Source organism: Thunnus maccoyii, chromosome 7 (genome assembly GCF_910596095.1).
Source record: "Thunnus maccoyii chromosome 7, fThuMac1.1, whole genome shotgun sequence".
In the NCBI taxonomy this organism is placed as follows: Eukaryota; Metazoa; Chordata; class Actinopteri; order Scombriformes; family Scombridae; genus Thunnus; species Thunnus maccoyii.
The window spans coordinates 25,985,379-25,999,410 of record NC_056539.1 but is presented as its reverse complement, the minus strand read 5'-3'; the positions used below and the strand labels follow the sequence as shown (position 1 = coordinate 25,999,410).

Sequence of the window (14,032 nt, the reverse complement as noted above, 5' to 3'; positions counted from 1 at the left end):
GACAATATGAACACGAGGTCCATGTAGTAGCTGTACTGGGGATTTTTATCTCACGTGATCTTCCTCAGCAGATGGAGTTTGCCCAGTTGTCATGGAGATCTAGATGTTCAAATTTCCATTTTTTTCTGGGCACTTTAAGAGATTGTTTTGTCAGTTTTGTTTGTGATATTCTTGTCTTCAAGAAGAATTAATATCTTGTCTGTGTGTTCATCATATATTCAACCTTGTGTGTTTTCATTAACTAACCAGCTTGATAAAAGAAGTAATAAGAGACACATTTTAGACACATTTGGTCTTAAACCAACTTTATTCTATTCTTATATGTCTAATTTATGTCATTTTACCACATGGTTTCATAAGCAAAATTCATTAGTGATTTTACCTAACAGTGACTGAAAGACTGACTTTTTAGATGCAAATGGAGTTTTGAGTCATTGAGCAGTGGTGGAAGTAAGCCTACTCAGATCCTCTATTTAACTAAAAGTAGGCCTATCAATACAGCAATGTAAAAATACTCCATTACACTTAAAATCCTGCATGAAAAATCTTCCTTAATTAAAAGTACACAAATATTAGCAGCAAAATTTACTTTCATCCCTCTGACTGATTAACTATAATATATGACATCATTAGATTATTAATACTGAAGCATCAGTGTGTCAGCAGGATGTTAGTATTGTAGCTGCTGGAGGTGGAGCTAGTTTGAGCTTCTTTATAGTAGTTAGCTAATTTAGTCCAGTGGTTCCCAACCTAGGGGCTGGGCCCCTCCAAAGGGTCACCAGATAAATCTGAGGGGTCGTGAGAGGATTAATGGGAGAGAAAAGAAGAAAAAAACAAAGTTCTGATACAAAAATCTGTTTTCAGCTTTTTGAATTTTTCTTTGATTTTTGGTGAAATTTTGGATCATTTGAACATTTATTGAAATGAAACCATGTGAAAAGTTTAGAGGGAAAAATCACTATTTGGTGGAGCTGTTAACAACTCATAGACATCCGAAATGAGACCCCGACTACACAAATCAAAAAGCCAAATAGGTTGGAAATCACTGGTTTCATCGTTAACAATGTGTTGTATTTTAAAAGCTTGTTATACTATCTATGTGTCAAATCTTCATCTGAAAACTAACTAAAGCTGTCAAATAAATATAGTGGAGTAGAAGAAATGTAGTGAAGAAGTACTGTATGAAGTAGCATAAAATGGAAATACTCAAGTAAAGTACCCCAAAATTGTACTGAAGTACAATACTTGAGTAAATGTACTTAGATAAGTTCCACCACTGATATTGGGTTAGCAGTGGGCATGCTCATTGGTCATGTCAATAGACTGAAGGAGGTAACCACAGTACACAGAGGAAATAGGGATAATAAACATGTACAGTATGCTTGCATGGTGTTGGTAGTTAGACAGATTTATTTGACAACAATAAAAACACATACAAGACTGCAGTCACTCAGTTCTGACATATAATTAAATTGAGGATTAAAAAAATAATAAAGCTAAAAGCTTATTTCCATTGTGGTCCTCTAAGGGTAAAAGGGGTAAGATGGCAGATACTCAAGTCAGGCAAGACCTGGTTAAAACACATGAAATAACGGCACACACTCAATCAAACCAACAGAATAAAAAGTGGGTTTTTAGTTGCAGTAAGCGATTCATCTGTTGATTCCTTAGAGTCTGGATCATATTCATTATTGTCCTCTATTTCAGTACGCTGCCTCCCCCGCCACTTCTTCAGGTTCGATATTTTCATTCTTATCAGGGCCACGATCCAAAATTAGATCAAATGCTTCATTCACATTTAGTCACTTGCTCGTTGAGGTGCTACCACAGAATGGCATGTGCAGACAGAGAAGTCTTATTTATAGACCAAAGCCAGAAAATCTGATTGGTGTAGTTGTGTTGGTTGGATGCATTATTATATATGTGAGAGAGAAGTTTTTCTTCACAGATGAATTTCAGTTTGCGTAGCCGACACTTAGTATACATACCTTCTCAATTTTTAGAGAAAAAAATGCCTTCACAGTTAATTGTTCATTCTAATAAATAGCCTCCCTGTGGCATAACACATTGATCATGGCATCTTTGACACAATGGCTGTTATTGATTGATTTTTATTTGACTGTGCCAAGAGTACCTCACATCCATTTACCTCCTCTGTAGCCAAGTGATGCACCATAACTGGGCTAATGTAAAAGATACATATTTTTGTCCCTAGCAAATAAACCTGCAGAGTATATTCAAATATGTTTAAATTCAAAAATGAAGTGGAAAGAGCAATGCACTAACATGAAGGGTCACATTCCCAACACCACTAATGCTCAGAATGTATGGATGCAGTATACTGTGATGTAATTAGATCTACATTGTAAGTACAGCATTTTTATTTGAGTCAGCCCTATATCATCTTAATGTTGCCCCCATCCTTTATTTCCTCAAGTTCTTTGAAACATTTACAGTGTCGCATATCATCAAGAGTTTGTGGCTCTCCACATGAGATTTGTTGACAATCATGTAATGTTTATGGCTTATAATGCATGTGATGTTTCTTATATTGTAATTTGATAGTGTTTTATTTTGTCGTAGTATGCTTGGAAGAACCTTGAGACCAGTGTTGCCAGTTGTACGATAATTATTGTGTTGTATGATCATTTTTTCCTCTGTACGATCAGTTATGCCAGAAGTCCCACAATGTATGATAATTTGATCATTTTATGACACTTAGTATTAGTGCAGGGCAACCTGTACGTGCTACATCCCACAAGTTGCATCAATTGCTGCCTTCCAGTGCTGTGGAACTCACATCTACAGTGTAGAGGAAAGACACAACAAATTGGACAGTAGCCTAGATGTCTAGAATAACATCTAAATATTGCATCTAACATACATGTTTTTTCTCTTATATGCCTCATTTAATAAGATATTTACATTAGTAATTTAGAAAAGTTTTTTGAGTCGTATTTGTTACCATGCATTTTCAAAGTGGGACTTTATGAGGTGTCCGTGAACACAGCAACGTGTTTTCTGAAATTATCTACACATTTATGCCTATTTGTTTTCTTGGTTATGACTTGCGTATGATATTTTTTCTCAAAATACGATAATTTTAACTATAAGGTCATGTCCCTACCATCCATACACAAATCTACACCCATGTGTAGAACTGCAACGTTACAAAAGACTGAGTTTTGGAGTTTCCTTTGCTGCAGAGGTGTTTCAAAATGCCATTCAACAAGCCCCGGCTGGCATCTGAGGGGCTATCAACCTAAGTGATGAGATTTTGGTTTTTGGCAGAATGACGGCTGCCCATGATCAAGCTCTTAGGGCAACATTTCAGCGACTGAGGGAGATGAACCTGTCAACAAGGCAAAGTGCTCATAAGCACAAACCACTCTGGACTTCTTCGGGTTACACATTGTCAGATGGAGGATTCTCTCCTGACCCCAGGAAGGTTCAGGCGCTTCATGACGCTGCTTCCCCAACAAATGCCAGTGAGGTCCACGGTTTTCTTGGCATGGCAAATTATAGTGCCCATTTCATCAAGGGTTTTGCCACAATAACTCAACCTTTGAGGGAACTTACAAAAAAGACTACTTGCTGGACTTGGGCAGAAGAGCATTACAGGTCTCTTAATGAGATGAAACAAAGCCTAACAAGTGATGCTGTGATGACCTACTTTTACCCACACAAACTAACTGAACTAGTAGTTGATCAAGTCCAGTAGGTCTTGGGGCTGTATTGACACAAAGAAATGGCCCAAATGAACTGGCTAGTGTGATAAGTTATGCAAGTAGAGCGCTGTCCCCCACTGAACAAAAATATTCACAAACAGAATGTGAAGCATTTACCATTGTATGGGACTGTGAACATTTTCACATATACCTCTACGGACCACCATTTACCCTTGTCAGTGATCACAAACCTTGGGAATGGATTTCAACAACCCCAAAGCTGGGCCACCTGCAGAGTCTATGTCTGCAGCCTTACAACTAAACAGTCCATTACGAGTCTGGTAAGGACAACCCGGTGGGCTATACGTCACGCCACCCTGCACAAGTATCACATATCTCTCAGGACACTTCAAGCAGAAGAATATGTGAATTTTGTTACTGCAAATGCTGTCTCTAAGGCAATGACACTGGCTGAAATTCAGTATGCAACCAAAGCTGACCCCACTTTATGCAAAGTCATTCCACTCATCAAAGAAGGCTTGTGGGGGTCACTGTCTGAGCAGCAGGATTTTGCTGATGGACTTGATGTTGCTGCTCCAATGTAATTCAAGAAAATCAAGGATGAACTGACAGTGACTGCTACTGATGACACTATGCTATGGTGCACAGGGATTGTTTTCCCCCATTCTTTACAAATTAGGGCAATATCACTTGCACACGTAGGCCACCAGGGGGTGGTCAAAACTAAGAAGTTGATCAGAGATAAAGTCTGGTTCCCTGGCATTGACAAAACAAGTAGAAACTATGATAATTGGCAGCATACCATTTCAGATTGTTGTGCCCAATCACACACAACAAACCTCTATGCATGTCTGAGCTGCCATCATCACCATGGGAAAAAGTTGGTGTGAATTTCTGTGGTCCATTCCCCTCTGATGATTACCTATTGGTAGTCCAGGTATCCAGAGTTAGAGATTCTATGGCAAAATATTCTCTTCATTGGGAATTCAACTTGAGGTCAAAACAGCCAATGGCCCATTCTTCAAAAGCTCAGAATATGCAGACTTTGCAACATACTTGGGTTCCAGACATAGGAAGATAACTCCACTGTGGCCTTAGACCAATACAGAGGCTGAATGTCTTATGTGTACCCTTGAAAAGACTATACGTGCTGCCCATGTTGAAGGTCGTCCATGGAAACAGACTTTGTATGTGTTCCTCTGCAACTACCGTGCCACGCCTCACTGCTCGACTGGAATGGCTCCTGCTAATGTGCTATTTGGTAGGCCCCTCAGAATCAAACTGCCTGAATCTCCTGCCTGAATCTACCTGCTACAACAACCAGATGCAGTGGCAAAGAACAGGATGAAACACAATACTGACAGGATGCGCCATGTTGCTCGTTTGGCTCTGAAAGTGGGCGACATGGCCCAGTGTTGTCAAAAGAAGGAAGGGAAGCTATGCCCTGGCTTCAATCCCTGGCCATAAATGATCATTGCTGTCAAAGGTTCCATCAATGACCAAAACATCACCAGAAACTCCTTCCACTTTAAGACTCTACCAGTGGTTGAAAATCACCATTCTCAGTCATATGGGTTGAAAGTCTTGGATGGTGGACAACGTGCCATGGACTGGACTAAAATCCATCCTGAACAAACCCCAGAACCCTTAGCCTCTCACCCCCCAGGTCACAGTCACCTGTTCATGGATACCCAGTCAGGATAAACAGAAGACCCCTGCCATACCTCACTGACGTTGCATAATGTGAATGGACAGAAAGGTATAATGCAAAAGAAAGATTTGGACTGGCTAACAGCTATTGTTTAAAAAATGTAAGGAAAAGAGGGTTGTGATGCTCGTGACTTATAATGCATGTGGTGTTTCTTATGTTATAATTTGATTAGGAAAAACCTAGAGAGCCCGGAGCCCAGAGATGGCTGCAGTAGCCAAGAGAGAAACATGTACCACTTAAGTTCAATAAGCTCAATAAAGAATTTAAATACTACTTTGCTGTGTTGGAGTTTGATTCTTGAACTTTACAAATCAGAAAAATCTATAAAATCGCCAGCCTGATCCTTTAAGTTCATGTTGTACGCTGTAAGCTGGAAAGTGAGTTTTGCAAAACATTCATCCTGCACCGTGTATCCACTGGTAACTCATTTGTCATAATAGACAGATTGGTCTCTCAGTCTGTATCTTAGATGACAGTTCATTGCCTCTTGTGCTGCATTTGGTTACTGAATGTCTGTTTTTGAGGAAGTCATGAAGAGCAGATCCCTGCTCTGATGTAGGCCTTGGAGCAAGGCCTGGGTTGATGGAGCATGTTAAGAAGTGTCAGGTGAAATCCCTTTTCAAATACAGCTAATGTTTTAAGTCATGTTAAACAAAAGTTAAATGTACAATTGTATGCAGAAGATCTGTTTGAAAACTGTGAACATTCAGAGAATTCATGCTGTGTCCCTGGAGCTGGATGATGCACTTCTATTTTTCCTCTGTCAATCCCGCCAGCACACTCTCTCAGAGAGATAAAGAGGGCTGTAGTGGGGGGGTTGGTGAAAAAAAACAAAGACAACCTTTCGTTTGGTTACATCACTAATTTACTTATTGGTTTGCTTTTTGGGATTTTTAAAAAAAAAAAATCTGTTCATTCCAGTTGCATTACATGACCCCCTACTGGACAAATATCAGCAATGACCAAATTTAAAGTGGCTACCTTAAAATGGACCCAAAGAGGGGAGCTAAAACATCACTGGGAAGCAAAATGTTACTGATGTATTCTCACAGCGGTAAATTTTATTCAGATTTAAATGAAATAGCGAAAAAAGTCATGTTTCCTTCAAAAAGCATCTCACACAACGACTGGTTTTGATCACTTTGGAACAACATGAGAAGTTATCATTCACATCCCATAAAAGTTCATGTACAGCCGTAAAATGTTCAGATTAAAATGCATTGAAATATGTGACTTATGTATAGCTATATCAAAAAGGGCTTTTCACTGTCACCTACACAGTTCCGTTAGTCTCAATGACTTGTTTTTCATCATGTTCCTCTTCAGAGTCACCATGTTTTTCTCCAGGTGATCCCTCTGGCAAGAAAACTCCATCTGTGTTTATTATACCTCCTAGGTCCAACTGGGAGAAAAGGGGAGTGTTCTCGTGAACAGATGTACGACAATTTGTTAATAGTGATGATGATATTTTGTGAAATACAGGGAGATGATGTATTCTCATCCTACAACACAATAAAGTAGTCCTTTATTTTAAGAATATGTGAATCACAGTTTTAGATGTGCATCTTAAGCTTTAAGACAATTGGGGTAATGTCTTGTGTCAGAGGGTAATTTGGTTCATCTTCTTCTAACTGTTTAGGAGATAAGATAGTAGAGGAGGAATGAAAGCAGAGGAGGGGAGGGGAGAGGAGAGGAGAGGAGAGGAGAGGAGAGGAGAGGAGAGGAGAGGAGAGGAGAGGAGAGGGTGACCTGGGACATAACCACTGATATATGGAAGCGGTTAGTGATGCACGCAGGAATAAATACAGTCACTTCAATAACTCTTCATTTCACACACATGAATGCACAGAGGCCCAGATTCACACCCACACACCTGCACACACTCTGAAATTTTTGGCAAGTGAAAAGGTGCATGACTCTGACGCACAAACACACAAAAAATAATTTTCATCACTTAAGAGAACATTGCATTTCCTTACATTCATTCCCTGGAAACTAACATTAACCATAACCACTGCATGCCTCACCCCAGCACTAACCTTAAACATTAATCTTAATCCTAAAATACAATGGTTTACATTTTCTGCATCTGCTGTTTGTCTCAAATAGGCATAAAGTCACAAACACACATACATAAAATCTCAACTCAACTCATCTTGCATATTTATCTCATCCAGATAAATATACTCTCCCTTTACCTCCTTCCCTTGTTTTTAAACAAAACACTCAAAATGCATCTACCTGATGTTAGGTTGAAATTTAATGTTTTTATTGATTTCAAACCTACCTTTTTAATGTAAAGGATGACATGTCCTCTGATCTTGCTCTGAGACACCATATATTCACTGAAATACACAATAACCTAAATGCTTAACTCTAAAACTAATCCTTAACCCTCAAAAAGACTGGCCAAAATATCCTCACTTTCCAAGATTGTCCCCTCTCAAGTTCTAAAACTCACAAAGACAGAAGTACAAGAACACTCACACACACACACACGCCTAAACACACACACACACACACACACACACACACACACACACACACACACACACCTAAACACACATGCACACACAGAGGAGAGGCTGATCTAGCACTGACCAGGCACCTGATCCTCAATCTATAAGGACCAGTGTCTCATTTCCATTTAAATTAAAGATATCCCAAGTTGGCAGGACGATACAAACCATCAGCAATGATGGGGGGAAGCAGAAACCTTTCTTGCAACTAACAGCCACAAAATGAGCTCTTTTAATCAATAACGGTTTGTTTTTCCTTGATCGAATGATCTAGCAGATGTTTACCAAGAATCTAAACCTTTCTCAGTAGTGGGAGTGAAAAATTCTTTCAAGATGAACATACATTATGTTCAACCAGAGACTTTTAAAAGGGACATATGCTTTTTGTGATTTTCAGTAATTTATATTCTTTAATACAACATGGTCAAAGTTCCAAACTTGAGGTGAACATATGTAAAAATGCTCCCTGAAAGTAAAAAGTACAGGTTTCAGTCACCTCTGAATGCTCCGTTAGCAAATCCGATTGTTTGTGTATACTCACACACGGCCGTCCGTTCCATAGCCTTTGTTGTTAAGATTGTTGCTAAGTTTGTTCCATGGGTTGTTCACATTGTCCACTTCCACATATCTGATCTGATTCAGGCTTGAACATGTTTGGATGTATTTGAGGAGTTTTTATTTTGAATAAAGAATGGGGAAGAGAAACCAAATCCAACTACCATTGTTTGTTTATGTAGCAGTGGGGAAACAGCTAGTCTAGCCCTGGCCAAAGGTTTACTGACAAAAAGTCTGTCTACCACCTCTAAAGCTCAGTAATTCACACATAGCATTCTGTTTGTTTAACCCGTACACATGCTGAATCGTAAAAATGACAAGTTGTGGTTTTAGGAGTTAGCAAGAAAGTGAAAACACGTACGTCCCTTAATTTTTAACTGTTCCTTTAAGTAACATTGGAGATTACAGCCTTGTTTCACTTACATGTCAACTTGATAAAAATCTTGATGTCTACCAAGACTGACTCGCATAAGGTAGGAACTGTGTTTTTTTTAATCTCTTTGATGTAACTCTCTTGGGTGTTTTCTTCAATTCCTTGTTGTTGTACTCTGAGACAGCCTTGAGAAACTCTAGCTCCATTTTCTTTTACAATGACTCATCATATCATACCTCACCTGTACGTAGGAATCAACCATGATAAACTCATTTTTGATATCACAAAAAGTAAAGTGCATGCACCTAACCATCTGTATGATTTGTGCTTTTTATCCTGTCTGTGGTATTTTAGTTATTTTAGAAATTAAGATGAGGAAACATATATCAAATCAAGATAATGCTAGAAATTCCTCCATTAACTGTACAAAATGTTCATTTAAGCTGCATAACTATATTCTTTTGTGTAGTTCAGCTGTGTTTTTGGCCCTTTTTTCTACAGATATAATGCTTTGATATGGCATGAAAGAGAATTAACATCACTTCTGTTTTACCAACACAGCTCTCGGCAGGTACAATGATGCTATGATCAAATGAAATTGAAATGTGAGCACTACTGTTCAAATGGATTATAATTAGAGAGAGCCACAAACCAATCTGACAACAGAGCATGTGAGCAGCAGCTGCTGCACTCCAAGCAAATCTTTATTCATGAATGGGCGATAAATGTACAAACACAGTCACATACTCATAAACACATACACACATACACACACACACACACACACACACACACACACACACACACACACACACACACTTCTTCTTCATATTCAAAACAGAAAGTCAAATGTATTTTTTCGTCCAATTAGTTTTCAGATACAGAGCCTCACTGTAGCTAATCTTTTCATAGTCAGAATCTGTGACATTTTACATAAAAAAACAACTTATCAATGACCCCCCCCCCCCCCCCTTCTCCCCTCCTTGGCTTATAAAGGAAACCACAGACACACATGGACTGCGGGACGTGATGTAAATTTCTGTCCGTCTGCTGGACTGTAGCATGGTGGTGATGAAACATGGACGTGCTCTTTCCTGGGAGGGCAAATGCCAGACTGTCACACACACTGCTGAAACAGACAGTAGAGAGCTTTGTTACAAGGGATCTGACTTCTACAAAGCCTGTGATGAATGGGTAAAGTTTTGGGACAATATTAATGAGCTGTATCGAGCAAGGAGTCTGCACAACACCATTGCATTGCTTAAAGAGCTTGATTAAATGGACTTCTTGATGCCAGAATCAATTTTAACCTTTTCAGTGTTTTTTTGTTGTTGTTTTTTTTGTCTTTCTCTCTTTTTTCTCATTTTTTTCCTGTCAAGTCAGATATCCTTTCACTATGCACACCACATATACCGTTTTGGAACATATAGTATTTGGCCCCTTACCTTTAGGCAAGTTTTGGCGTGCAAAGCTGAACAAATAAAGAGGAAGTTAGGAATACAAATTAGTTTACAATAAATCCATGACAGAGAAGGTGCACCCCCCAAAAAGGGCATTTTTCCCCACCTTTGTGTGCATGTCTTTATGTTTGTGAGATGATTCAGTGTGATCATTCATGACCCAGACTGTAGCTCAGTCACCTTGCCCACTGTGATGTATGTGACTGTGGCTCATTGAGCACAAACAAGGAGAAAACTTTATGGAGAATTTAGGAAGGCTTGTGCAAATGTGATTTATGATGAGATGATCCAAAGAGATGAGATGAGATACTTCTTTCCAGTCATATCTATTCAAGAAACGATGGCTTGCATCCCAGGCAACTTCATCTAACAGATAGAAAAGAGTTAGAAAATGAAACCAGGATTACCATACCTTTGATTACTATTCTTTCTCATGAAAAAAGGGAAATAAAGCACTTCTCAACCTCATTGGACACATATTGCAGTACACTAACACATATTACAGAGTTACAGCACTTTAGAGGCATCATAGACCATGCAGGCGTCCAAGAAATTCTAAAGAGTTCGGAAACTTTATGTCACATAAAAGGTCTCATCTGTCTCAGTAAATCTTTTTTTGCTGAGTCTGGTGCTCCTCTCCAGAGACTGTCTGATATTTTGCTGCTCAGCTTCATCTTGTCAGTCTCCATGTTTTGATCCTCAGTGTCCTTCTTCATGCCGCTGACCTGCAGCATGGACAGAGCTCATGTCAATATGTTTCAGGCTGAGAAATGTGGCCAGTGACTAAGGAACAAAAGTTCTAGTCATTTTAGGTTAAAATAAGAACAGTGACTGTTAAAAAAAGTGTTCACACCAGATGTCTAGGCTGAAAATAACCTGATTTTTATCAGATGGTTCTCTCTATCTTCATATGGAGTTCCAGTATTTTGAAGTCAGGGTCACTTGTCTGAAGTGAAGGTGTTTTTCAGAGTCTTTCACATAAAAAGGCTGAGAGTGTGTGATGTGAGCAGCACTCATGGTATCCATGGTAAGAGATCTTCATTAGCACCACAGCTGGTATTGCTGTCTGGCATTCACCTGGAACTGATAATTACAGATATGGATTTTCTCCAAGTAGAGTAATGTTCATTTACACTTTCTGCAACATCTCTTGGCTGCTGAACCCTACAGGGGATCAAATACACATTGTGTGAAGCAGCTGAGGTCCTCCTTTGAAACACATAAAAAGTACACTAAGTACTGTGGATTACTCCTTTTCTGCCTGGCATAGTATATGAAAAATAAATGCAAGTTTGCCAACAGAATTGGACAGAACTTGTGTGTTATTTAACACCATTTTGTCTGCTTTTTTAGCAAAAAAAACCATCACAACCTCTCATCGTATTCACTGTCTTATAAATGATATGGACTAAACTAATTCCAAAGGTTGGTCATGGAACAGTGTAGAAAAAACATTCACTTTTCTAACTTTGCCATAAGTGTGTGGGAGTGACTATTGATTCATACCAAAAGGGATAACTTCCAAAGGGACTCACATAACATTGTTAAACTTTGTGTGTCTGTCAACAGACAAAATAGAGGCAAACCTTCCATTATTGGCCAAGTCAAACAACAATGGGACACTGGAGAGCTCATTTCCAGTTTAAATACTGTGCCAATTTTTTCGTACATTGGTACATTAGTATACAGGCAGCCCTAAATGCCACTGCATAAATATGGAGCTTAATTACCACATGTATAAAAGTGGCTGAAAAGCAGAAACATCATTTAAGGTTTCTCAGTTATTCTGCCTAAATAGTCCTCTACTCGAGTTGAAGATAGAAATGCCAGGAATATGTGAGTTCTTCAAACTTAAAGAATTAGTAAGAATTAAGTAATTAAGGTAATCAAAGTGTAAAATTTCCCATCCTGCCCGAGGTGCACCAAAACTAACAGGGCGGCAAAGAAGAAGTAGAAGAAGAAGAAGAAGTAGCGACCAGACAGTCCTGAAGAGGTTTAATCACATAAGTGAGAACACCTGTGTGAGTTCATTGCGTTGCAAACATGCAGTAAAATAAATGTTATGTTACTTTTCACAAACTAGACCTTCTGTGATTTTGATAAAATGCCACCAAAATAATGTTAGCTACTGATTTAGTTAGTAATATATATTTTTTGTGAGTAAGCTGCTCACATTTTACAAGCATGTACAGTAGGTGATACGCATTTAGTTTAATTATACACAGAAAACACCCAATCATGTTTTAGCTAGATACACTCTATGCAGAAAATAATTGTGAAAGTAAGCCTAGTGAGTCAAAAGCTAAGATAAAAATAGTACAAGATATCAACTGTCTGTATGTCTGAAGAATAAGGTTATTGGGATCTTTGTACTCTTTTATTGTGAGGATGGGCAGATAGTTTTATTGCTATGCCATTCATTATACTATATGCACAGTAAATGTCTTTATTTTACAAAAAAATACGATATAACAATACATCTCTTCTGGATATATGGTATAATCACAAAAAAAATAAATGAATATAGCATACAAACAGCTAAATCGACATAATCCAAAATGTTGTACCTGCAAAGTCCAGAAGCCACACAACAACAGAATAGAGAAGGTGCAGGAGGCTGCAGGTATGACACGAAGGGATGGAGAAACCTGATTTGCAGAGCGGTAATCAGAGAGACAGGGAAAGGGGAGATAAATGAGTGAACAATGAGTCAGTGAGGAAGGCAATTATTTAGAGGGAGGAACACACTGAAGGGAGGAGAGATGGGAAGGAGAAGAGCGGGCTAGGAGAGGATGACAGGCAGAGACAAAGAGAGGCACAGAGAGGATGAAAACAAAGAAAGAGAAAAAGGTGAGGAGGGGACAAATGGAGGGACAGATGAGAGGTACGAGTGAGAAGAAAATGTCATCGGTGGCTCCCATAAGTCACACTGTCAGTTAGTGCTCCACATACAATATCAGATATATATTTCATTCTGATCTGCAGTAAACACCCCATGCATATGCAGTATTGATGGTAGAAACACCAAATGACTGAGAATGAAGAGTATGCAAAACATAAAAGGAGGAAAAATGCAAAGAAAAGCACACGCACCTTCTGATTAGTGTTCATGTGGAGTGTCAGGTACCTATGTGTGTGTCAAAATTTGCTGCCAGGACATGCATTCAAGTTATTCCCCATAAATGAAAACGAGCTATTAGGCTGTTGTGAGAGAGTTAGCGGAGCACAGGAGGCTTAAGTATGGCCAGATGGACTAACTGGCTGGCTGGCAAGAAGTAACAGGCTGAACGCTTCTTTTTGATTGGCTCTAATTATGATGTACTGCCGTGCCTCCCAGAGAATCGCTGACTGGGTGATGTGTGTTTGGGTTTGTGTGTGCGCACACACGTATCTGTGGTGAATCCAGAGTTTTCAGAGGGAAAATAGGATAGGATAGATGCTTGTATTGATGTAAAGAGTATCCATGTGGTAATGCAACTATCTGAATTATCGCTGTGAAATAGTTGCAATTCCGCAGTAGTTCCTTATTGTCAGTAAGTTTAATTTTACAGGCACACCATTGTCTAGAGTTGAACAGCTCCAGGGAGCCAAATTAAGACGGAGTGAGATCATATTCTTCCCAGCTCTGTATTTCTGTGTTCAGGTGTCTGTGTGAGTTAATGTACCCATGAACTACTGTGGAAAAGTACTCTCTTGATCTCTTTAACCTCACTGACTGAGTTGTG

General features: G+C 39.0%; 1 long non-coding RNA gene across 1 annotated transcript; it reads right to left on the bottom strand.

The window, feature by feature from the left end:
* Positions 1-9,845: 9,845 nt before the first annotated feature.
* On the bottom strand, positions 9,846-13,022 carry LOC121900920. The gene is made up of 3 exons (XR_006097140.1): positions 12,875-13,022; positions 11,184-11,390; positions 9,846-11,032 (listed from the first exon to the last, which is right to left on the bottom strand). It is a non-coding gene; the product is annotated as an uncharacterized LOC121900920 (long non-coding RNA).
* Between the last annotated feature and the right edge of the window lie 1,010 nt (positions 13,023-14,032).